General features: G+C 41.3%; 1 long non-coding RNA gene across 1 annotated transcript in view; it reads right to left on the minus strand.

The window, feature by feature from the left end:
• LOC133103074 (uncharacterized) overlaps window positions 1-25,644 on the minus strand; it is a 51,096-nt gene that overhangs the window by 19,234 nt on the left and 6,218 nt on the right. Inside the window, exon 2 of the long non-coding RNA XR_009703179.1 lies at window positions 16,448-16,528. This is a non-coding gene — a long non-coding RNA (uncharacterized LOC133103074). The remainder of the gene's footprint in view (window positions 1-16,447; window positions 16,529-25,644) is intronic.

Genomic DNA, 25,644 nt, shown 5'->3' on the forward strand with positions numbered 1-25,644 from the left:
AACTACTGAAATAGTGCTTATCACAGGAAACGATGGAGGTAAAACTGAATGAAAGTACTGGGGTCACACTTGTGATTATTATCACAACACAGTGCTTCTGAGGAACAGCCTGGCAAAATGCACCTGCACCATAATGCTTGGCAGATAAATGGCTTCAGGACAATTGAAAATTAAAACAAATCTCAGGTTCAGTCACTGAATTTAAACATTGGGGAAATGCACATTTTGCTCTAGCCATCAATTCTCGGCAGGTTTTTTGGATTCGGTTTTGTTTTGTTTTTTCACTCCAGCATTGGATTCTATAACGGGTTTCCTCACAATCTATTTCAAATACACACCTAAGGGCACTCGATTCCTGGTGCTGCCGAGGCAGTGACTCATTAGAACATGGGCTTTGGAGTCTGAGAGATGTGAGTTCAAATCCTCATTCTGCCATTAGCTGCATGTGATTAACAGCCACTCTGTGTCTCAGTTTCCTTATCTGTAAAATGGGGATGATAATGCTGTCTAACTTTACAGAATTTTAAAGGGTGATGGTTCTAAGGGGATGCCCAGCACCTGACATACGTTTCAATAAGTGGCAGTTGTTGTGGAATAATGATTATGCTGCAGCCCTTCCCCTGCTCACGGGAGATAAAAGAAACAGCCCACGCTGAGTCCGATCCTGCACTGAGCCCACTGACTTCCAAGAAATATGTGTTGTTTGAATGAGAATGAATGCATGATCCTGGTAACTGGTCACTCTGAATTCCCATCCAGTTTCTAGAACCATCTTGCTTTCACTTGCTTAAGTGGCAAGTGGATCTTCTTGTGTACCAATTATAACAAGCCCTGACCAACAGAGAGATGAAGTCCCTGAAAGGGCACAGAGATGGCACAGAGCCCCAGTCCATTAACCTTGAGAGCAGGGGTCAGAGAGAGGGGAAGTTCCATCTGTTGGCTAGGTGTGGTCCAAGGAGCAATTTTTAAACTCTACGTAGTAAAGGTCTCTTTTGGAGTCAATAAATATTGCCAATTATTACCAATAATAATACCACTCATCAAGTGCTTACTATGTGCCAGGTATTTGGCTTAGCACTTTAAAATACATTATCTCATTTAATCCTCGTGACAGTACTGTAAGGTCTAAATCTCTATTATTCCCCATTTTATTCAGAGGAAACTGGAAACCTAGAGGTAATAAGTAATTTTCCCAGATTACGCAGCTGGAATTCAGACTCAAGGTATCTGGTTCTAAAAATCCAAATACTTAACCACTGTACTATTATACATCACCTCCCAAGCAAATACAGACCCTTAGACAAATATAAACGTATCACCTGCTTTGGTTTCCAGTGGCTGCCATAACAAAAGACCACGAATTGGGTGGCTTAAACAACAGAAATTTATTGTCTCACAGTTCTGGAGCCTGGAAATCTGAGATCAAAGTACTGGCAGGGTTGATTCCTTCTGAGGGTTGTGAGGAAAATCTGTTCCTTGCCTCCCTCCTAGCATCTGACGGTTTGCTGGCAATCTTTGCCATTCCTTGACTTATATCTCTGCCTTCATCTTCACATGGTGTTCTCCCTGTGCATGTGTTTATCTCCAAAGGTCCCCTCTTTATAGGGACACCAGTTATATTGGATTAGGAGCCCACCCTACTCCAGGATGACCTCATCTGAACTAATTACATTTGCAATAGCCCTGTCTCCAAATAAAATCACATTCTGAAGTCCTGGAGGTTAGGACCTCAACAATGAACGGCGGGGGCAGGGTAGGGGAGGAGGGTTACACAATTCAACCCATCACATCACCCAAATCCATTTGTCTTTACTGGTTATCCCCTCATCTTCTGACCCAGGGATATGGGGGAGGGGAGCAGGATTTCTAGACACTCATACTGTAATACGCAACTCTTATTCCAAATCCCACAAAGCCATTTATCCTATGTTAGAAAGGAGGATTGAAAAGGGATACAGTGCAAAAGATGTCAAACCAAAGATAAATGTTTCCTCAGGGGCAATGACTTTGAGTAGTAAGTTTTTGAAAAATGGACACATGAGGAACAAAGGTTGAGTTTTGTGAAATGGTTGATAACCCCCAAGACAACACGCAGCTTTCCCCCATGATTATAAATGGGGGGATTTGAGGTGAAACTTCTATCGTGTGGCTTTCAAAGCCCTCGGTGGCCCAGGAGTAGTGAATCATTTCTAAGGTAAAGCGCTTCCTTCAAACCCAGGGGAAACAGAAGTAGGCAGATAAAAAATGATAACACAGGAAGCAGATTTATGAGGAACCTGAAATCTGAACATGGCTTCTTTATATTCCTCAAGAGGGACCTGTCCCATGGCCTATGTAGGAATAAGAATCTAAAATTGAACACCAAAAATAAGATCTCTCAGCATTTCCCAAACTCATACAGGAAATCTCACACAAGTCCCTCCCCAACAAATAATAGACATGACATAAAATGCAGATTCCTTTGTCTAGCAATGGCCATAGGTAGATGAACATTTGCTCATTCTTTCAAAAGGTACTTCCTGAGTGAGTGCCGTTTGCTGAGCCCTGTCCCAGGTTCTGAAAATAAATACATCAAGGAGAGTTTACAGATTAGGTGGATCCCAAACTCTGAGTAATTAAAGCATAGATCTACAAGGGATTTCAGGAGTCAGTTATGCAGACAGAAGGAGGGCAAATGAGACAGAGAAAAGCATGTGTCTTGTATTTCTGTTGTGTATCTGCTAACGAATTCATCACAGCAAACTTTCAAGATGGTGTCTTTCCTGCAAGCCAGGATTTTAGTCTCATTCCTACCATTTTGTAGGAACCACAATGACTGAATTCCTCTCCTTTGGTCCAGCATAATTTGTAGATACACCACTAGGAACCATCATTTTGCTTCTCAGCTCTTCCTATCTAGTGGAGGCCAAAGTTATTCAAGGAAGAAGATATTTTCCCTATTTGGGGAACACTAACAGTCCTGAGGAATCTTCATATATATAAAAAGGTTGTTTCCATAACAAAGGTAACGAGACCAAAAAAATATTTTATTAGGGAAGAGGTTAGAAACTGTCAACCCCTCTAGGTCACCCCCTGCCTGCAGATATTTTTCTTGGGCCGATGCTTTCCCACTCCACACCCCACATAAATTCTTATTTTGAAAATTCTCAAATCTAAAGAAAAGTTCAAATAATAGTATAATTATATTCAGAGATCCCTAACATACACACACACACATACACACTTTTTTCTGAACTATTTGAAAGTAAGTTGCAGACAACAGAGTATTTCACTCTGGAATACTTCCATGGAAGTTTCTTAATAATAAGGATATTCTCCATTTCCAGTATATCCACAATACCATTACCACACCTCAGAAAATGAACAATAATGCCGTAATATCGTGTAACATATAGTTCATATTCCAATTTCCCCAGTTGACAAAAATAATGTCTTATATATGTTGGCTAGTTTATTTTTTAAATTTGGAGACTTCACATAAGAATCCAGACTTTCAGTTTTCCTTGAAAAATCTGAAGATCTAACAACACTAAGCCTGGCTCCTCATATGGGAAAAATTAGCCTATCTGAGTCTCCTTTAGCCAGGAGCTATGTTCTTCATTTTGCCACCATCTTCATCCCTTATTATTTTCACCAGGCATAACTGGCTCCTGAAGAAATCACTCTGTGACCCCTGATAAAAGACTTTCCCTGAAATCACAGTGGAGCAAGCTACTACCTCTATCGGTACTATATGATTCTATGTTGCTTCCATGCTAAATTCCAGCCATTCCAACCCCTCTCTCTCAGCTCTGTCCTCCAATACAAGCTCCAAAGACTAAAGTTTAATAGACGTCTAGTGTTGATGAAGCATCTCAAACACAACATGTCCAAAACTAATTGATCTTCTCCCCGCAAACCCCATTCTATCCACTGCTTGTCCCATACTGGATGATGGCAATTCCTTCCTTCCAGTCGCTGATGTCAGACACTTCGGAGTTATCCTGGACTCACACACAATCGTCATCCAACTCATAAAGAAATTCCATTGGCGCTACCTTCAAACTATATCCAGAATCTGACCATTTCTCTTCACCTCCACCACTCCAACTCTGGTATGATCCACCATCATGTCTCACCTGGATTATTGCAATGCCTCCTTTTTAAACATTAGTCCTATGCTCAAAACCCTCCCATGGCTTTCCATGTCACTCAGTTCAAAAGCAAAGTCCTTTCAATAGCTGTTAAGGTTCCACATGATCTTACCTTTCTGATCTCTTCCCTCACCCTGCTCCCCAGCCCCTGCTCACTCTGTTCCAGCCACATTGGCCTCCTTGTTGATCCTCAAACAAGCCAGGTACCCCAGGGCCTTTGCACTTACTGTTCCCTCTGCCTGTGACACCCCTGCTTTACTTTTTCTTTTTTGCCTAGGACAGATCACTCTCTACACTGTACGTATTTATTTATTATGTTTATATTTTATTGTCTACCTCCCTCTGCTAGAATGTGAGGGTCAATTTTGTTCATGATGTGTCCATCATGAACAAAATTGAGCATCATGAAATGCTCTTCTGTAGAAGAGCATTTGATATGGGAATGTAAAATGGTGCAGCCCCGGAGAAAGCACTTTGGCAGTTCCTCAACAAGCTAAACATAGAATTACCCTATGACCCAACAATTCTACTCCCCAAAGAATCAAAACAGATATTCAAACAAATGGTACATGAATGTACAGCACCCCTTTCACAATAGTCCAAAACATGCAAACAATTCAAATGTCCGTCAACAGATGAGTGGGTAAACAAATTATGGTATATCCATAAAATGGAATATTATTCAGCCATAAAAAGAATGACGTATTGATGCACATTACAATGCGGATGAACCTTGAAAACAGTATACAAAGTGTAAGAAACCAGACACAAAAGGTCTCACATTACATTATTTCATTTATATAAAATATCAAGAATAGGTATATCAAAAGAGACAGAAAGCATACTGGTAGATACCAGAGGCTAGGGGAAGTAACTGTTTAATGGGTATGTGTTTTTATTTTGGGCGATAAAGTATCTTGGAAACTTCGCAAACCACTTCTGACACGTTTGATCAGTCACAGCACCTTCTCCATACACTGCACAAATCTTTTTTTGAGCTTCAGTTGTGTTCTTACCTTTCTTGAAATCATAAAGCATAATATGCCAAAAATGTTGCTTTTTTTCTTCCATCTTCAGTATTAAAATGGCTACACAAAAATTCACCAATTTTGGTAAGTTTTTTTTAAATGCACACTGATATGACACAAGACAATCTAATAAAATTGTTTCGAATGAAGTTAAAGACAACTAAGTGCTACTATATTTACAGTCATTGTACAGAAAAAACTGAATGAACTTTTTGGCCAACCCAATACTAAATGCCACAGATTTGCTCACTTTAAATTGATTCATTTTGTGTTAAATTCATTCCATTTAACCTTGATAAAAAAGAACATCTCAAAAAAATAGGTCTTCAACAAATATTTGTTAAATGAATGAATGAACAACAAATAAATGAATACATATGGCCCTGAAAACAGCTTGCACTGAAAGGTAATCTATGGAAGAGCATTTTGGGAAAATCTGTGGTCCTTTACCAACCACATTTAAATTACCCTGTTTGGGGGGAAAGTAAGCATTGGAGCGGAAGTTTTCCTGGGGGTCTGTGACCTTGCTTGGTGGCCTTGGCTGAGTTTTATTACTCTGCTCATGGAGAACAGGAGACAACGCCCACGGTCCTATCAGGGAAAAAAATCTTCCTGGCTTGGAATTTTCAGAACCTACTGTCTTCCTACATAGCAAGACACATCTCTGACTGCCAGGAGGGAGTAAAGCCAGTGAGAGTTAGTCTCATCTGCTTGCAGAGAGGCAGGAACATTATCTGTCTAATACTGCTGCATCAGAAAATCTTACGGCTGGGGGCCTTTCCCTGCTCTCACTGTGCCCTCAGCCTTAGGACCACATTGAAGAGCATTATTATGCCGTGGAGAAGGGGCAGGAGGGAGGAGACGGGCTGCCAGACTGGAACTAAATTAAAAATAAAGCTCCCCTTATTAAATTCATAATTATTGTGAAGCTGTGAAATCTTATTTTAAACCTCCGGCTCCTTTCTTTTATCCAGGGTACAGGCTGCTTGCTTCCGAATCCCTATTTTGCTTTATGGACAATTTCTTTTTAGCATTCTGAGCATTTAACCTTGAAAAATAGTGTTGTTTTGCTGTTGTATTTTCTGATTGTTAGTCTTCAGGCATCTCTGTGGCATCTTTATAAATCTGCAGGAGCTGGTAAATATTTCTTGCTGACCAGCAGCTAAAATCTGAAAATAGCAGCTCACTTTTTAGCTATCAGGCAATTAATGTAATTCAAAGGAAATGAAAGGTATGGGCAACTGGGACTGCTTTTAATAACAGGAGGGTTCCTGGCTCAGGCTTAGAAAGGGAGGAGAGAAGAATCAATAAAAGGCAAACAGAAAAGGTAGAAGAGGGCATGGAGTTCTCCAGAAACATTTTCTCAGCATCCTGGCAACACCACTAATCTGTGCCAAGAGAAGCTGATAAATGCAGCCATTGGTGGTGAACTTAGAGATGGGTCAACCTTCAAGGCCTAGACCAGGTACCTTTGTGTAAAATGGGAAAAGGTGCCCCACCTGGGCAGGTGAATCAGGAGAAAGTGCCCCCTGTGCATGGATGCAGCCCCACACCAGGTCCATTCCTAGTCCTAGAGGTGGAGGAGGTGACTCATATTCTTAACAGTGTCCTAATTTAGTGTCACATGGCCTAAATTGATCTAATCAGATGCAGTCTAACTCAGGATTTAGGATTTTTGTGGAGAATACTGGGCCAAAGATGCTTGTCTTTCACTACACATAAAGCTGAATAATGGGGTTCCAGGAGCAGCTGTCAGCCATCCTGAGACCATGAAAAAAAGCTTACCTGAAAATGCAGCCATCTCTGAGGACACATAGCCTTGTTCAAAGGGGCAAGATAGAGAGCCCAGAAAGAAACCAATACTGGGTCAATTGTGTTTTACAAGTGTGTGAAGGCAATTTGTGTGAAGGCAATAGTCTCTTTTAAAAAATTGTGCTGAAATAATTGGGTAGCCATTTGCAAATAAATGAATACATTTTGACACATACTTTATACAAAAACTAACTCAAAATGGATCATAGACTTAAATGTAAGACCTAAGACTATAGAACTTCTAGAAAAAAACATAGAAGAAAATTTTTTGATCATGAGTTAAGCAAAGATTTCTTAGACATGACACCAAAAGCATGATCCATACAAGAAAGAACTGATAAATTGGGCCTCACTGACTTTTTAAAACTTCAAGAGACTGTTAAGATAATGAAAATGAAAGCCACAGACTGGGATAAAGTATTTGCAAAGTACATACATTTCTGGTAAAGGATTTGCATTCAGAATATATAAAGAACTCTGAAAACTCAATAATAAAACACCAATATAATTTTATATGCTATTTTGTTATTTTATTGCCCCTGGAGTTCTATGTTCTTTTGCATATTTTATATTTTTACAATAGGCCCCTTTCTATAGTTATTGTGGTTGCTTCTATTCACTCAAACTTGACCTATGAGAATTCTATCTAAGAATTGTGTTTATCCTCAAAATAGATAAGAATAAAATTTTTTAATGGGCAAAAGATATGCACAGTCACTTCACCAAAGAGGTTATATAGATAGCAAATAAACACATAAAAAGATAATCAGCATCATTAGTTATTAGGAAAATGCAAATTAAAACCACCTTGAGATACCACTGCACACCTATTAGAATGGCTAAAATTGGTGATACCAAATATTGGTGAGGATAGGGAGCAGTTGGGACTCTCATTCACTGCTGATGAGAATGCAAAATGGTACAGCCATTTTGGAAAATAATTTGGCAGTTTCTTATAAAGTTAAACATAGATTTACTATATGACCCACCAATTCCACTAGTAGGTATTAAATTCATTTTTACCAGAAAAATGAAAACATATATTCACAAAAAAAGCCTATGCACAAATGTTTACAGTAGTTGGATTTGAAGTTGCAAAAAATGGTAACAAGACAAATTTCCTTCAATTAGTTAATGGATAAAAAAAAATTGTACTTCTATAGAATCAGCTACTACTCAGTAATAAAAAAAGAATCAACTACTGATACATGCAATGACATAGTGCATCTCAAAGGCATTATGCTGAATGAAAGAAACCAGGCTCAAAAGGCAACACACGGACGTCCCTGGTGGTGCAGTGGTTAAGAATCCACCTGCCAACGAAGGGGACACAGGTTCAAGCCCTGGTCCAGGAAGATCCCACATGCCGCGGAGCAACTAAGCCTGCGAGCCACAACTACTGAGCCTGCGTGCCACAACTACTGAAGCCCGTGCACCTAGAGTCCGTGCTCTGCACCTAGAGTCCGTGCTCTGCACCAAGAGAAGCCACCGCAATGAGAAGCCCTCGCACCACAACCAAGAGTAGCCCCCACTCGCCACAACTAGAGAAAGCCTGTGCACAGAAACGAAGACCCAGTGCAGCCAGGGGAAAAAAAGGCAACATGCTGTATGATTCCATTTAAAAGATATTCTGATTAGCAGTTGCTGGGGGCTGAGAGTAGCAGGAAAAGTTGACTATAAAGGGATAGAAGGGATTTTTTTTGGGGGGGGGGGAATGGAAATGGAAATGTTCTATATCCTGATTGTGGTGGTGGTTACATGACTGGATGTGTTTGTCAAAACCCACTGAACTGTACACTGAAAAGGGTGGATTTTGCCATACATAATTATACCTCAATAAGACTAATCCAAAAAATAAAAATTATAAACAAACAAATAAAATATAGCACTTCAAACCCTGAACTGAGATTTACTCTTGGATGTTCCAGTTATGTAAGCCAGTAATTCTCTCTTTTCTTATACCAGCTGGGTTAGATTTTCTCTTGCTTGCCATAAAGAGTCCCTAACTGTTACATGGGCCCTGTCTTATCCAGCACTTAGATTTATGGGGTTGAATGGTCTCGCCTCAGTTCAGATTTCCCAGAAACAAAACAGAGCTTTGAGTTAGAGATGGAAAATGTGCAGCATGAGCACATAACCCCCTTTTCTGCCCATGACAGTCATCAACAATCAACCATCCTTCAGAGTAAATATGGCTTCAGAGACCTTCCCAACATGTCACTCGCTATAGGTTGACATCACTGCTACCCCTTCCCTGTAGCAAGTAGACTCTGAGATGTCTCCCAATCATCCCCACCTCCTGGTACTCATGTCCTGTGTAAACCTCTCCATTTTGGACAGGCAACACCTGTGACTCACTTCTAATCAACAGAAAATTGTAAAGGTCACTTCCATAATTAGTTTACAGGAGATTGTGAGTTCCATCTTGCTAGGAGACTCTATTGTGTTCTTGGTTTACATGCTCTGATGAAGCAAGTTGCCATACTGGAGATGTCTCACAGCAAGACACTGAGTGTGCCAACAGCCAGCTAAGAACTGAAGCCCTCAGTTCAATGACCTTTAAAGAACTGAATTCTGCCAACAACCATAGGACCTTAGAAGTGGGTCTTTCCTCAGCTGAGTCTTCAGATGAAACCCCAGCCTGGCTGACACCTTGGTTGCAGCTTGTGAGAGACCCTGAAGCAGGGAAGGCAGATAAGCTGTACCTGGATTCCTGATCACGGAAACTGTGAGATGATAAGTATGTCTTGTTTTAAGCTGTTAAATTTGAGTGTGATTATCATGCAGCAATAGATAATTAATACATAATTATCGTAAACCATTTCAAAAGATGCAGGTAACTATGCAACTCACAGAAAGAATGTTTCCTGGCATTTTCTTAACTGCACGCTTACTTGAAAAAGATTAAACTTCACTCTGCTAACCCGCCTGTGGCCTCTTCTGTGGACTGATTTCCTCAGACTAAAGCAAAGCATCTCTAAACACATATTCTCTTCTTTCCACTTATTTTTTTATTTCTTAATAAAGCAAGCTAATCTCTGGGAACTAAGTGGATAATTCTCATGCAATAGATTAAAATTACTTCGTGGGCCCTGCAGCCAGATCCTAGGACCCAGCTCTGCCTGCCAGTGGGCCAGCAATAGCCCCAGGACTTGGGCAGGCACAAGCTCTGGGATCTCCTAGACCCCACCTCCACACGCCAGTGAGCCAGCAGTAGCCCTGGGGCCCCCCAGGGTTCCACAATCAGCTGCCTCATGACCCAGCCCTGCCAAACAGCAGCCAGAAGCCTCTGCACAAGGCAGGGTCTGGCAACCAACTGGACTGGGAGCCAGCTATGCCTATCAGATTACCCACAGTAGTCATCCCACCACAGCAGAAGGACCCATGCAGCCCACAAAGGGGGCACCCCTAGAGCATATAGCTCTGGTGACCAGACGGGAGCGTGCTGCTGGGACACATAGAATGTCTCCTACAAAAGGCCACTTCTCCAAGTTCAGGAAACATAACCAACCTACCAAATATGCAGAAATAAAAACAGGAGGCTAGACAAAATGATATGACAGAGGAACATGTTCCAAAAGAAAGAACAAGATAAAACCCCAGAACAAGAACTAAGTGAAGTGGAGACAGCCAATCAACCCAATAAAGAGTTCAAGGTAATGATTGTAAAGATGATCAAAGAGCTCAGGAGAGTGGACAAATAGAGTGAGAAGTTAGAAGTTTTAAAGAGAGTTAGAAAATATAAAGAACAACCAAACAGAGATGAAAAATACAATAACTGAAATGAAAAATACACTAGAAGGAATCAACAGACTAAATGATACAGAGGGATGGACAAGTGAGCTGGAAGACAGAGTAGTGGAAAACTCTGACACTTCACAGAAAAAAGAAAAAAGAATGAAAAGAAATGAGTACAGCTTAAGAGACTTCTAGGACAAGAAGAAGCACACTAATATTTGCACTATAGGGGTCCCAGAAGGAGAAGAGAGAGAAAAGAGGGCTGAGAACATATTTGAAGATATAATAGCTGAACGCTTTCCTAACTTGGAAGGAAAAAAGACATCCAAGTCCAGGAAGCACAGAGAGTTGCAAACAGGATCAACTCAAAGAGGATCACACCAAGACACATTGCAATTAAAATGGCAATAATCAAAGATAAAGAGAGAATATTAAAAGCAGCAAGGGAAAAGCAACAAGTTACATACATGGGACTCCCATAAGGCTATCAGCTGACCTTGCAGCAGAAACTCTGCGAGCCAGAAGGGAGTGCCGTAATATATTTGGAGTGAAGAAAGGGGAAAACCTACAACCAAGAATACTCTACCTGACAAGGCTCTCATTCAGATTTGATGGAGGGATCAAAACTTTTACAGACAAGCAAAAGCTAAGAGAGTTCAGCACCAACAAACCAGCTTTACAAGCAATGTTAAAGGGACTTCTCTAAGTGAAAAAGAAAAGGCCACAACTAGAAACATGAAAATTAGAAAAGGAAAAATCTCTTTAGTAAAGGCAAATATGTAGTAAATCAACCACAAACAAAGCTAATAGGAAAGTTAAAGGACAAAAGTAGGAAAATCATATATATCCACAATAAGCCATTAAGGGATACACAAAACAAGTAAATGTAAAATACATTGTCAAAAACAGTAATCATAGGGCTTCCCTGGTGGCGCAGTGGTTAAGAATCCGCCTGCCAATGCAGGGGACACAGGTTTGAGCCCTGGTCCGGGAAGATCCCATATGCCGCGGAGCAACTAAGCCCATGCGCCACAACTACTGAGCCTGCACTCTAGAGCTCGCGAGCCACAACTACTGAAGCCCGTGCACCTACAGCCCATGCTTCGCAACAAGAGAAGCCACCACAATGAGAAGCTGGTTTTGTGGTGCTGAATTCTCTTAGCTTTTGCTTGTCTGTAAAGCTTTTGATTTCTCCATCGAATCTGAATGAGATCCTTGCCGGGTAGAGTAATCTTGGTTGTAGGTTCTTCCCTTTCATCACTTTAAGTATATCATGCCACTCCCTTCTGGCTTGTAGAGTTTCTGCTGAGAAATCAGCTGTTAACCTTATGGGAGTCCCCTTGTATGTTACTTGTCTTTTTTCCCTTGTGGCTTTCAATAATTTTTCTTTGTCTTTGATTTTTTCCAATTTGATTACTATGTGTCTCGGTGTATTTCTCCTTGGGTTTATCCTGTATGGGACTCTCTGCGCTCACTGGACTTGGGTGGCTATTTCCTTTCCCATGTTAGGGAAGTTTTCGACTATAATCTCTTCAAATATTTTCTTGGGTCCTTTCTCTCTCTCTTCTCCTTCTGGGACCCCTATAATGCAAAATGTTGTTGCGTTTAATGTTGTCCCAGAGGTCTCTTAGGCTGTCTTCATTTCTTTTCATTCTTTTTTCTTTATTCTGTTCCACAGCAGTGAATTCCACCATTCTGTCTTCCAGGTCACTTATCCATTCTTCTGCCTCAGTTATTCTGCTATTGATTTCTTCTAGTGTAGTTTTCATTTCAGTTATTGTATTGTTCATCTCTGTTTGTTTGTTCTTTAATTCTTCTAAGTCTTTGTTAAACATTTCTTGCATGTTCTCAATCTTTGCCTCCATTCTTCTTCCAAGATCCTGGATCATCTTCACTATCATTATTCTGAATTCTTTTTCTGGAAGGTTGCCTATCTCCACTTGATTTAGTTGTTTTTTGGGGGTTTTATCTTGTTCCTTCATCTGGTACATAGCCCTCTGCCTTTTCATCTTGTCTATCTTTCTGTGAATGTGGTTTTTGTTCCACAGCCTGCAGGATTGTAGTTCTTCTTGCTTCTGCTGTCTGCCCTCTGGTGGATGAGGCTATCTAAGAGGCTTGTGCAAGTTTCCTGATGGGAGAGCCCATCATCTTTTTTTATAAATGAAGTTTTACTGGACTTCCCTGGCGGTGCAGTGGTTAAGAATCTGCCTGCCGATGCAGGGGACACGGGGTGGAGCCCTGGTCCGGGAAGATCTCACCTGCCGTGGAGCAACTAAGCCCATGTGCCACAACTACTGAAGCCTGCACTCTAGAGCCCGCGAGCCACAACTACTGAGCCCATGTGCTACAACTACTGAAGCCCATGAGCCTAGAGCCCGTGCTCCGTAACAAAGACAAGACACCGCAATGAGAAGCACGGGCACTGCAATGAAGAGTAGCCCCAGGTTGCCGCAACTAGAGAAAGCCCGCACGCACCAATGAAGACCCAACACAGCCAAAAATAAATAAAGTAAACAAATTTTTAAAATAATAAATAAATAAATAAAGTTTTACTGAAACACAGCCACATCCACTCATTTGCATAGTGTCTACAGCTACAATGGCAGAGTTGAGTAGCAGTGACAGAGACAAATGGCCCACAAAGCAGAAGACATTTTACTATCAGGCTCTTCACACAAAAAAAATATTCATTGACCACTGTCATAGAAAAAATTAGAGAAGCTTCCAAAAAATGGCTGTATTTATTCCATGTATTTCTTCCCTTGGTTGTGGGGCAATGCAGGGAACATGAAAAGGGATCAGAAGACATGGGTTCAAGTTCCAGCCCCGTGTCTGTGGTCCATGCATTAGTCAGTTCCTTTCTCTGAGTCTCAGTTTACCCATCATAATTTTAGTACATGGACTAGATTAGGTTTCTTCCAGTTCTGAGTAACATATCAACTCAAACAACTTTGGATATAACATTTATGTGAGCAGGCGTACTATTTTAATGTGAAATGTAATAGTTTCCTTTTTCTTCCCTTTGTTTATTGCTCTAGACAATAAGAAAGTCTAAGCTCGCCTTGTCTTAGAGGAAAAGAAGAACTATTTCCATTTAGTTAGGGCCGTGTAACTTTTAGTATACAAAAGAACCGGAAGAGAAGAAGTGGTTTGTGTAATTTTAATCATTATCACTGTCGTCGTCATCATCATTGTCATTATCATCATCATCATCACATACATTGTACCAACAATGTGCCAGATACTGCCCTATCCTAATGCTTTAATTCCTTTACATTTTCTTGTAAAATCCTATGAAATGGGTATTGTTACTAACCCCATTTTACCAGTGGGAAAATTGAGGTATAAAAACTAACATCGTCCCCCAAATCACAAAGCTGGTAAGAAGCAGAGCCAGGTTGTGAACCCCTAGCAGTCTGTCTCCAGAGTCCTTGGTATTAACTTCCATGCTATAAAAGAAAGAAGATTCCTGTCCTTGACAAAGCAGCTTGAGCAAAAGCAAGAGGAAGAGGAGAGAGTCTCCATCTCCCTCACCCCCGTTTAGACTAGAACGATAATCCCCAAGGCTATGGAGAAGAGAGATGGGAAGGAGATGATGAGAAGGAAGAGTTAGGAAGTATGGCAAGACCATAAGAAGACTCCCTAAGATTCATGTTTCCTGAGTGTGGTCCCCATCATTAAGGGGCAGTTTTCGAGTACCCCAGAGCTGTGTGGCCTATAGATGGCCTCAGTCAAGGGACCCCACGAGCTGTCCACCCAGCAGTTGCCCATCTATGCTCAAAGCCTTGCTCAATCTGACTAACCTGCGTGTGGGTGCATGCTCTCTGGACATGGAAAGGGTGGAGGTAGAGGAAGAAGCCTCTGTACTGTATCTGTGGGGGGTTGAATGAAAACAATCTGGGGACATGCTCTCCCAAGATGGGACAGTGGTCCTTGCATCCCCAGGACCTCAGCAAAAATGAAAACTTATTGAAAGAACCCTGCGGAATGTCATGATCTTGAACCCAGAGTTGAACTACCAGTCCTGGGGACTTAAGCAACAGAAATGCATTCTTACAACAAATATTTAATAAGCACCTACTATGCGGCACACTCTGTGCAAATATTGGGCATGAGGTGTTGACCAAGATTCTTGCACAACCTGCTCCCTCCACCTGGAATTCCTTTCTGGCTCTCCTTCACCTGGCCAAATCCTTCTCAGGGTCACGATTTTGCTGGGCATTGCTTCCTCCAGGGGGTCTCCTGACCCTCCCCCAACACCAATCTGCAACTACTTGCAGCCAACTATGTTCTCTGGCAACTTCTATTTCCTATCTGACTTGAGCTTTTCTCAACAGTAAAATGAGAACAATAACAGGTGCCTCTAGGGTCATTTACGGGATGGAATGAGGGAATTGTGTCATGTTAAGCTCAGTGCCTGGGTCTTTAATTGCTCCCACACTGTGCTGCAATCTTCGCTCCAGACCTGTCACAGGGCCTGACAATACATGTTTGACAAACTTGGAAGGAAGAAAGGGAAGGAGGGACACGATCTTTGACAAAGATTTCCCAGAGTAAAGGGAGAGATAGATGTGCACACAAAGAACTAGAGCCTAATATAAAAGATGCTATAAAGGAAACATTGACAGTGTCCCATGGAATCAAAGAAGAAAGAGCCATTGATGGCTGGTGGTACTGAACATTTCACAAAGAAGGTGATGGCTGACTGAGGAGTAGGAGCTTGCAAAGCAGAGCAGACAGATTAGGGCTTTCCAGGCAAGGAGAGTGCACAGTTGATGAATCCCAAGCACAAGGATTTAATTCTTACAAAGAGTAGTGGGTTAAAAAAAATAAGTAGAAGCAGTAGACGTGTTTAAGGAACATATGTCCTTAACATGAAAATGAGATAAAGAGATAAAGATAGTATGAAAAAGTATGACTATTTTACCTTTAGTAAATAACATAAAAAAGCAGAGAACGCTGAGAGATTATCAGTGATTTTCATGTCTTAAATTAGCAGCAATCAGTACCATACAACTCATTTTCCATTTGCTGTCTCATGCCTACAGGAAATTTTTTCAGGATCTCCCTCCCCTGCATCTGCAATAAGATGCTTACAAATTCGTTTTGCTTTGTAACAAATAACATGCATGCTAAGGGGCATTTTTTCCTCTCTCTAACTGTACATCCATCCAAATGGGCCTTTTCTGATTTCATGACTTGAATCTGTTAATGTGCACCCCCTCAGGGTCTCTCTTCTGCCACAGAGACACAGAGCTTGTAAAGCCCTATTCATTTGATGCCCTTAATAGTTGCTGATATTTATGTGTGCCTGGCATGATGATCCGTGCCTTAGAACTATTACATCATGTAATCCTCACAGCCTCCCTGTGAACATACAAGCAGCCTGGAAATGCTTCTACGATGGCATTTATCCTCAGATGATAGACGAAGAGCATGAGGGTCAGAAATGTGAATGTACCCAAGGTCGCCCCACTAGCAAGTGACAGAGCCGGGATTTGAACCCAGGGCTGTCTGACTCCAGAGAAAGAGCTTTCAACCATAAAGCTATGCTGCCAATTCCACTTGGAGATGGAGTTTGGTGCCAAAGCACTCTGAAGCACAGATCTGCTTTCCCTCTGCAAGGCTCACTGCAGAATCTCTGCTCCTGCCCCACTGCCTCATCACCTCCCTCTTCCACTCTCAGCCTCCAGTTTCCTCCAACCACACCCAACAGAGGGGCTCACATTTGCTTACCTAGAACCAAGATTCCTCTTCCTCCAAGAAGATGTTCAGCGCCTTTGTAGCTTTATGACGTAGATGTTAACACACCATCTCCTAACAGAGGCAGAGATGGAACAGTCTCTAAGTGGCATTATTTATTTGACCCACGTAATAACTGACAGCATTTTTTAAGCGCTTACTACGTCTGAACTGAGCTCAGTGCTTTGTGTGCATTAGTTCATGGGATTTTCCCAGCTACCAGAGGCTGTGGGTACTCTTAAAGCCCCGTTTCACAGATGAGGAAACTAAGATGCAAGCGCTATTCTCTCCTAAAAGTTGGAGCTGAGTGGGATAGTCTCCACTCGAACTGTTCTTCCTGGGGAAGCAGACATTCGCATTCATTGTTAATGGGAGCACAAATGGCTACTGTCCCCACGGAGGGAAATTTGGCAATATCTATCAGAATCATAAATGCATATACAATTTGACCCAGCAATTCCACATCTGGAAATTTATCCTAAATATATGTAACATCATGCATGTACAAGGTTATTCACTGCAGTGTGTATAGCTTAAGAAATAATTGGAAACAACCCACTGTCCATCTAGAGTAGACTGGTTAAATAGTATAGTGCAAAGCATAATAGGGTACTCCGTGGCTAGAAATAAAGAATGAGGAAGCTCTGTATGTGCTGATATGGAATGATCTCCAGGGTATATTAATAAATAAGAAACAAAAGCAAAAAATTCAAGGTGCAGAACTGTGTGAGATAAGAGGTGAAATTGGTATTGCTGATATATAGAAAGGAACTCTGTATAGATACATAAAAATGATGGCAGTGATTTATTGTCAAGGGGAATGGGGGGCAGGTAGATAGAGACAGGAATAGGAGGAAGAGTTTTCACTGTTTTGTTTTGTTTTTTAGTTTTTAGTTTTTTAACCATGCAAATGTATTGTCTATACTCCAAAAAATAAGTAAAAGAAAATGTGTTCACAAGAAGAAGTTGTCCTAAGTTGGGCCAATAAAGAAAATTATCTGCATCCTATCTATATAAAAGGTAAATTTTGGCTCTGCAAGAGCCCTAAGCCTTCAGAATATTGCTTGTGCTGACATCTTGATCAGATATTTCTACATCAGACTGGATTTTACACCTCTCTTTCCCAGTCACAACACCCACTCCTAAATGGAAAATTTAGAGCTAAATCGTCAAAAAAATTTTTTTGCAAAGGGACCATGGTTATATTCTTATTTTGCACATCAGATGATTCTAACCAGCTTTACATCCCCCCTCCAAATGCTGGTGTTACTGAAATGTAAAGGATTACATTAATAGCAGCTGCATTTCAATAATTGATGGTCTGTTTGCTTAACATTCAGTTATTACTTGATATAAGCCTCTAGTGCAAAATATTCTCTGCTAATAGCTCAAATAAAATTGCTCAAGTAAGGTTGGGTGGTTTGTTGTTGACTTTTTTATCCAACACCATAGCATTTACCTAGTTCTTTATCTGTGGATAAGAATATTTGAGAATAGGTGTTTGTAGCAATGCTTTTGGTCCACAAAACCCAAACCAACCATTATTAGGAAAATAATACTTGCATCCTTAAATAAAATGGAAAAGCCTACCACTCTGACCCATAAGAGTCTTAGCTCTTAGTACTATCCACAGAACAGTCAAATCAGAAGTGTGAAAATACTGCCCAGATCAGAAATATGGAGAAAAGTTCCCACAAGCATCAAAAGAAGATGGGTTATGCACTTCAAGATGCCGTCCAGGTGTTAAAGCCCAGAAGCTCTTCCTCAAATCCCTCTTCCCCCACACACACCTGTAGGACAACCCTCAGACCTGAACAACAGGGGGCACCTCTATCACTTGGGATCTGTACCTAGCACCATCAAAGCTTGACCCATTACCCAAACATCCACTCTGACGAGCAATACTATTCAAGCCCCAGAGAAACACCTCTCCAAGATCTTGACCTCTGTCCTCAAAACGGAAGGCAACTGTGTCAAACGGCTTGAAGACTGGGGTGTGGTGCCAATGTCAAAGCAGAGATGGGCACTGCAGGGGGGGTGCCGGGGTGGTCTGAGTGGCAGGAGCGCTTAGGTGAGAGAGAGGACAAATGAACTAACTTGTCAGGTACTCTCTCTCGGATAGAGTCACTGTGATAGATTCTTGCACAACATAGCACTATTTCCCCATGGTGATGACAGCTTATTTCTAGCTTCCCTTTGTGTTCCAATTTGTGGCTCTGGACCTTTGCAGGAATCAGTATGGCATTTGCAATCGCTGCACGTGGTGGCTGAGAAAAATGCTGGAGTACTAAATAATTCATATTACTCTTAATTTTGTATATGTAGAAGTCTGGGTATAACATAGGACCATAATACTGATTCTTGGCATTGACGACTGAATGGACATGGAAAATTAGAATTATGAATAGTTTTTAAATAAAAACATGCAATAAGATCTAATTAAAATGTTAAAAATTAAATTTTGAATATTTCAATATTTGACTATTAAATATTAAAGTATTCAAATATGACTTTCAATATTTGAATATTTAAGTTATTCACATTTATTTATAATTTGTATTTTACCTTTTAATTTTAATAAATTATTTTGACTACCTCAGGAAGAAATAACTTTTTTTAAAACACATCAGTAATAATTTTAATTTTTTAATTTTTACCTTTAATATATTTTCTCGGTGAAACTATATCCAAATATTGAATACCTTTAATCCAATTATATTTCATTTATAATCACAAAATCATTACTGTCAATAAACATAAATTAGTGAAAATCTTGATTATAAAAACACTATTAGTGATTTTGCTAAAATTAAGGCAAGAAAAAGAAATTTTAAGGAAAATATAATTTATGAATTATAGGTGTCTTTTCTTACTCATCCAAACATTGCCAGCGAGCCCACTTACAGACTATCTGGAAAGCATCCAATAATTTAACTGAATAGTCTTAAATATTGTGCCAACTTTTGGTCATATAAAAATCTTAGCTTTGGGGGAGTTCCCTGGTGGCCTAGCGGTTAGGATTCAGTGCTTTCACTGTGGAGGCCTGGGTTCAATTCCTGGTCAGGAAACAATCCCACATGCTGCACAGCATGGCCAAAATACCAAAAAAACAAAACAAAAACCTTAGCTTTATTTGAATTTTTTAATTTTGTCATTATGAAGGTTTATTTACCAAGGTAGGAGGATAAAACAGATATTGATTTACATTTAAATATGTAAACATACAGTATGTGAGCCTCCGTTTGTACTCTTAACTCAAACCCTACAAATAGAAGGTGGTGACCTGTACTTCTGGACCTGTGGTCTAGCTGTGAGAGAGAGAGTAACAATTGCATCCCTGAGCACATTTTCCAAAAAAGTGCTCCTTCTAGGTAATATAGGGTTGGCCAAAAAGTTAGTTCGGGTTTTTCCATAAGAGGTATTAGAAAAACCCAAACGAGCTTTTTGGCCAACCCAACATATTGATGGAATGGTCATTAAGACTATGATTAAACAATATGATGGGAAGCACGAGGATGGCTATAATCAAAAAAAGAGATAATAACAAGTATTGGTGAAGATATAGAGAACACAGTGCTGTTGGGAATGTAATGTGGTACAGCCACTTTGAAAACCGGTCTGGTAGTTCCTCAAAAGGTTAAACATAGAGATACCACATGACCCTGCAATTCCATTCCTAGGTATATATCCAAGAGAAATGAAAACATATGTCCACACAAAACCTTGTAACAAATGATTATTATAGCCCAAAATTGGAAACAATCCAAATGTCTATCAACAGATGAATGGATGAATAAAATATGGTATGTCCATACAATGGAATATTATTCAGCCATAAAAAGGAACAAAGCACTGATGCATGCTCCAGCATGGTGAACCTTGAAAACATGATGCTAAGTGAAATAAACCAGTTGCAAAGACCATACATTGTATGATTTCAATTACATGTAATGTTTGGAATAGGCGAATCTATGGAAACAGAAAGTAGATTAGTGGTTGCCCAGGGCTGGGAGGTTGGTGAGAAATGGGGAGTGACTGCTAATGGGTATGGGGATACTTCTTTGGCATGAAACTGTTCTAAAGTTGATTGTGGTATGGTTGCACAACACTGTGAATATACTAAAAACCACTGGACTGTACACCTTAAATGGGTAATGAATTATATCACAAAACTGTAAAAAAAAAAAAAAATCAGTAGGAGAAAACAGGGCAATCAAAAAGCTTTGTCTTTGCTCTAGCCTGGTGCCCTGCACCTTTGTCCTTGGCCTGCCCTGTGGGCTGGCTCCCTGCCCCCATGTCAGCATCCCACCATCTTTTGAAGGGTGGTTAAATTCCCCTCTAATCCCCACCACAATTTAACACAGAATTAACCTGAAACATGTGCGTGAGCATTAAACTTAGCCCGGCACATCATCTCCCACAGACTAGAGCGAGCCAGTGAAAATGAAATATTGTTCTCTAAGCTAATATGTAATCTTCACAGACACCATCTTATTAAAGTCTGAGAAGCCATGCCTTAGGACAAGCCCAGCTGTCGATTTAGAGGCCTGATTGCAGTTCCTTATATTAGTGGTCTCAGTTATTTTGCCTCAGGTCTCAATGCCAACGCCGCCACCCTCTGCCTCCCCTTCCCCCTTCCCCCCTCACCCGCCCCAGAGCTGGTCCCCTGTAATTCCCTAGACTCTCCCTGCGGGGATGGGGGTGGGGATTGCTTTTCTCGCCAGCCCTAGGCCTGTGTGTATTAAGGGGACCACGTGCTTGGATTTGATGGAAGTGGCAGCTTAGACACGTAAGCTCCTCACATACGGATGAATAATCACAGATAAAAACTATTTTCAAATATGATTAGGCTCTAACGGATACAGACAGAGGCCATAGGGAGCACAGCTCGCAAAGAGCGAGGAACTAAGCTTCTGTCGCCTAGAATAGGCGATTAAGGCCTCCGCAAGGACCCTTGGGACTTTCCTAAGGAAAATATTACAATGATTCAGTAATATTCTGTTGCACCTCTCTTTCCAGCTCTCCCGCCCTAAGCCTTGTGCTGCTTCTTTCTGCAGATTGTCGTGTTCCTCTGGGAACAAGGTGGCTTTTCCCACTGTGACTTCTCAGGTCTTTAATCAAGGCTGCCTGTCACTGACACCCATGTGGAAATCCAGTAGGGTTTCTATTTGCCATGCTTTCTTCTAGCTGATAGTAATGTGTGTTTCATTACTGATGAATGCGCTTCTTGCCTCTGTCCCCACCGTATGAAAGCCCCAAAATAATAGCTAAAACCCAAGCAAGATTATGTTCCAGCCACTTTAAACACGTTACATATATTAGCTTATGGAACCTTCATAATAATCATATGAGCTAGGAACTATTACTATTTCCCTTTTACAGATGGGGAAACCCAGTCAACCCAGTCAACCATCTGGCCCAGCAAGCTGAAAACATTTACTACCTGGTCCTTTCCAGAAAAAGGTTGTCAACACTTAGTCTAGAAACTTCCCAGTACCGGGACTTCCCTGGTGGTCCAGTGGTTAAGACTCTGTGCTCCCAATGCAGGGAGCCCAGATTCTATCCCTGGTCAGGGAACTAGAACCTGCATGCCACAACTAAGACTGGGTGCAGCCAAATAAATAAATATTTTAAAAAAAGAAAGAAAGAAAGAAAGAAAAGAAACTTCCCAGTACCAAATAGGACCAGGATCCTTCAGGAAGTCCTTATCACAGGGTCTCACTGAAGCCATTCAACTAGTGACCATTCATTCATTCATTCATTCAACAAATGTTTCTTGAGTACCTACTATGTACAAGGCAATGTGCTAGGTGTTTGGGGTTTACAAGGATGAACAAAACTAGGCAGGTGCCCCGGCCCTGTGGAGCTTAGCTTCTGAGGGGAAGACAGAAATGAGTACGATAATCACCTAAATAAAACGGAAAATTCCAAGTGGGATGAACACCACACAGGAAACTTATGTGGCACCTTGGGAACATTCAACAGTGGGATTTTACCCAGACTGGGGTGCACAGTCCAGGAAGACATCCCTCAGGAAAGGACCCTAGTTTAACCCTAAAGGATGAGAAGGGGATAACTGGGTGAGGAGGAGAGCCGTGTGTTCCAGGCAAGTGTTTGACGGAAGGGAGCTCGTCACCCTCCAGGCACTGAAAGGTGGACAGTGTGGCTGGGCTGCAACAGGGAAGGGAGGTTTGTTCAAGATGAGCCCAGGAGCCAGCCGAGGGCGGAGCACACAGGGCCTGCAGGCCACCTGAGAGCAGGTGCCTAACGCCCAACGAGAGAAGGTGACACTCGAGTAGAGGCCAGAATGATGAGAACAGGTCAAGCACAGGGAGGCCATGGGAGAAGTGCTGCAGATAAAGGAAACAGCCCATATACTGTGTACCGATTCCAGAGGGGGAAATGTACCTTTGCAATGGAGGGGTCTGGTGTTACCTCTTTAATGCAGGGCTCAAGATTGGCATCACCAAGGCGGGGAACAAAAAGACATTTATGTAACTCCTGGCATGATGCATGTGAAATATATGGTATCACCTTGAAGCATGCTTGCCAAAATGTTTCACTTCAATCTAATCAAGGCTCTGAAGGAAACTTCCAGTTTACAGGAAATGCAGGGGATAGAGGAACAAGTTAAACAACACCAAGAGGAAACCTTAGACAAATCCTGATGTGGGACATTCTCCAAGACATCCAGCCAAGATTTTTCAAAGAGTCAATGCCTTACACTTCAGTTTAAGAAGAAGAATTTTAAGCCGATGTCATTTACAAAGGGGATCTCTGTGAGACTTTCTATATAAAGACATCACAGATCAGAAAAGAAACACTTTGTCAGACCACATTCCTCCATTTTTCTTTCAAAAAATATGATCTCTGCATGTATAGATGATCAACAATTGCCCTCAGCTCCTCAGGCAGCCAAGATTCCAGTGGGAAAGAGAAGTACGATGCTGACTTCCAGATCAGGCTCTGCCCAGAAAAAAATGGAGATGGCTGGGAATGGGGCCACGGCTGATGAATTCCACTTCCTTCTGGCCCTCGGCTTGGGGCTAGGAGACCAAGATTGCTACCAACTCAGTCTTTTTAAATTTAGTTCCTTCTTCTAATATATTTTTTAAAATATTTATTTATTTATTTGGCTGCACCGGATCTTAGTTGCGGCACGTGGGATCTTCGTTGCCACGTGCGGGATCTTTGTTGCCGCATGCGGGATCTAGTTCCTGACCAGGGATACAACCTGGGCCCCCTGCATTGGGAGCATGGAGACTTAGAAACGACCACCAGGGAAGTCCCACTCCTTCTATATTTTTAACTAACGCAAACTTTTGAAGAAGATATTGCTTTGGGGACATTTATAACAGCTGTAAAGATCTCTATTAACCACCCTTTATCAGTGAGATAAAGACCAGCTGTTTCACTAATTGCCCTTAACTGCTTGGGCTTGACTATTAATGAATGCCCTTGCCTTGAGTTCAAACAGCTTAATTAGCTAAAGTTAAGTGTTCCCAATAAATTTACTAACCTATGATAAGCTTTTCTTTAATAGGAAGGGAGCAGTTCTTAATTAAATAGAATAATTTACAACTCCACATCTACTATAAGTAATGGTTGCCCTGCTACCATGTTACCTAATTAGATGATATTGAAACTCTTCCAGAGAGGAACTGACGGTACAGTTGAACATGCCCTTGGACAAACCAATTTGTTAGCCGCCCACCAGCATGTGCATGTGGAGTCGCGGACATATCATGGCATTGGCTTCTGGGTCAGAATCTCCTTTCTGCCACTCACAAGGTGCCTGCTGCCTCACCTATAAAATGGGAACCTAACTATCTGCAGAGCCTGTGGGGGGTAGATTGGATAGCATTTGCAATCACTCAAAGAATGAAGAAAAAGACAAGTTAATGCCCTCTTTAAACCCCTAAGGGGGTCATATTTTTATAGGCAAAATTATTCCCAGTGGAGATTTGTCTGGATAACATGCACAAAAAACAAATCCCTCCAGTGTAATCATGAAAAAAAGCATCCAGCAAACCCAGACTGGGGGACTTTCTACAGGATACCTGGCCGGTAGACTCAAGACTGTCAGGTCATAAAAATAAAGAACGAGTGAAAAAGTGTCACAGACCATAGGTGACTGGGGAGTCATGACAATTAAATCCAATGTGGTATCCTGGATTGGATCCTGGACAAAAAGAGGGCATTAATGGAAAAATTGGCAAAATCCAAATGAAGTCTGGAGTTTAGTTAATAGCAAAGTGCCAGTGTCTGTTTCTGAGTTTTAACAAATGTACTCTGGTGATGTCAGATGTTAACAATGAAGGAAACTGGAGGTGGGGGGGGGTGTGTATAATATGGGAACTCTCTGTACTGTCTTTATAAATTTCTGTAAATCTAAAATTATTCCAAAATAAAAAGTTGTTAGGGCTTCCCTGGTGGCGCAGTGGTTGAGAATCTGCCTGCTAATGCAGGGGACACGGGTTCGAGCCCTAGTCTGGGAAGATCCCACATGCCGCGGAGCAACTAGGCCCGTGAGCCACAACTACTGAGCCTGCGCGTCTGGAGCCTGTGCTCCGCAACCAGAGAGGCCACGATAGTGAGAGGCCCGCGCACCGCGATGAAGAGTGGCCCCCGCTTGCCGCAACTAGAGAAAGCCCTCGCACAGAAACGAAGACCCAACACAGCCAAAAATAAATAAATAAATAAAAGTTAATGGGTTATTTAAAAAAGAAAAGTTGTTAAACATTGCTTACCTATTGGATAAAAGAAGCTTAAAAATAGGCTTATCCAACTGATGAAGGGATAAATAAAATGTATTATATCCATACGATGGAATATTGTTCAGTCATAGAAAGGAATGAAGCACTTGCTCCAACATGAATGAACCTTGAAAACATGATGCTCAGTGAAAGAAGCCAGACACAAAGGTAGCATATTCCATTTATATGAAATATCCAGAATAAACAAATCCATAGAGACAGAGAGCAGATTAGTAGTTGCCAGGAGCTGGAAAGAGAGGGAGATAGGGAGTGACTGCTTAATGGACACTGGATTTTCTTTTGGGGTGATGAAAATAGTCTGGAACTAGGTAGAGGTGATGGTTGCATGATATTGTGAATGTACTGAATGGGACCGAATTATACGCTTTAAAATGGCTTAAATGGTAAATTTTATTTCATGTGTATTCGACCACA

Source organism: Eubalaena glacialis, chromosome 13, assembly GCF_028564815.1.
Source record: "Eubalaena glacialis isolate mEubGla1 chromosome 13, mEubGla1.1.hap2.+ XY, whole genome shotgun sequence".
In the NCBI taxonomy this organism is placed as follows: domain Eukaryota; kingdom Metazoa; phylum Chordata; class Mammalia; order Artiodactyla; family Balaenidae; genus Eubalaena; species Eubalaena glacialis.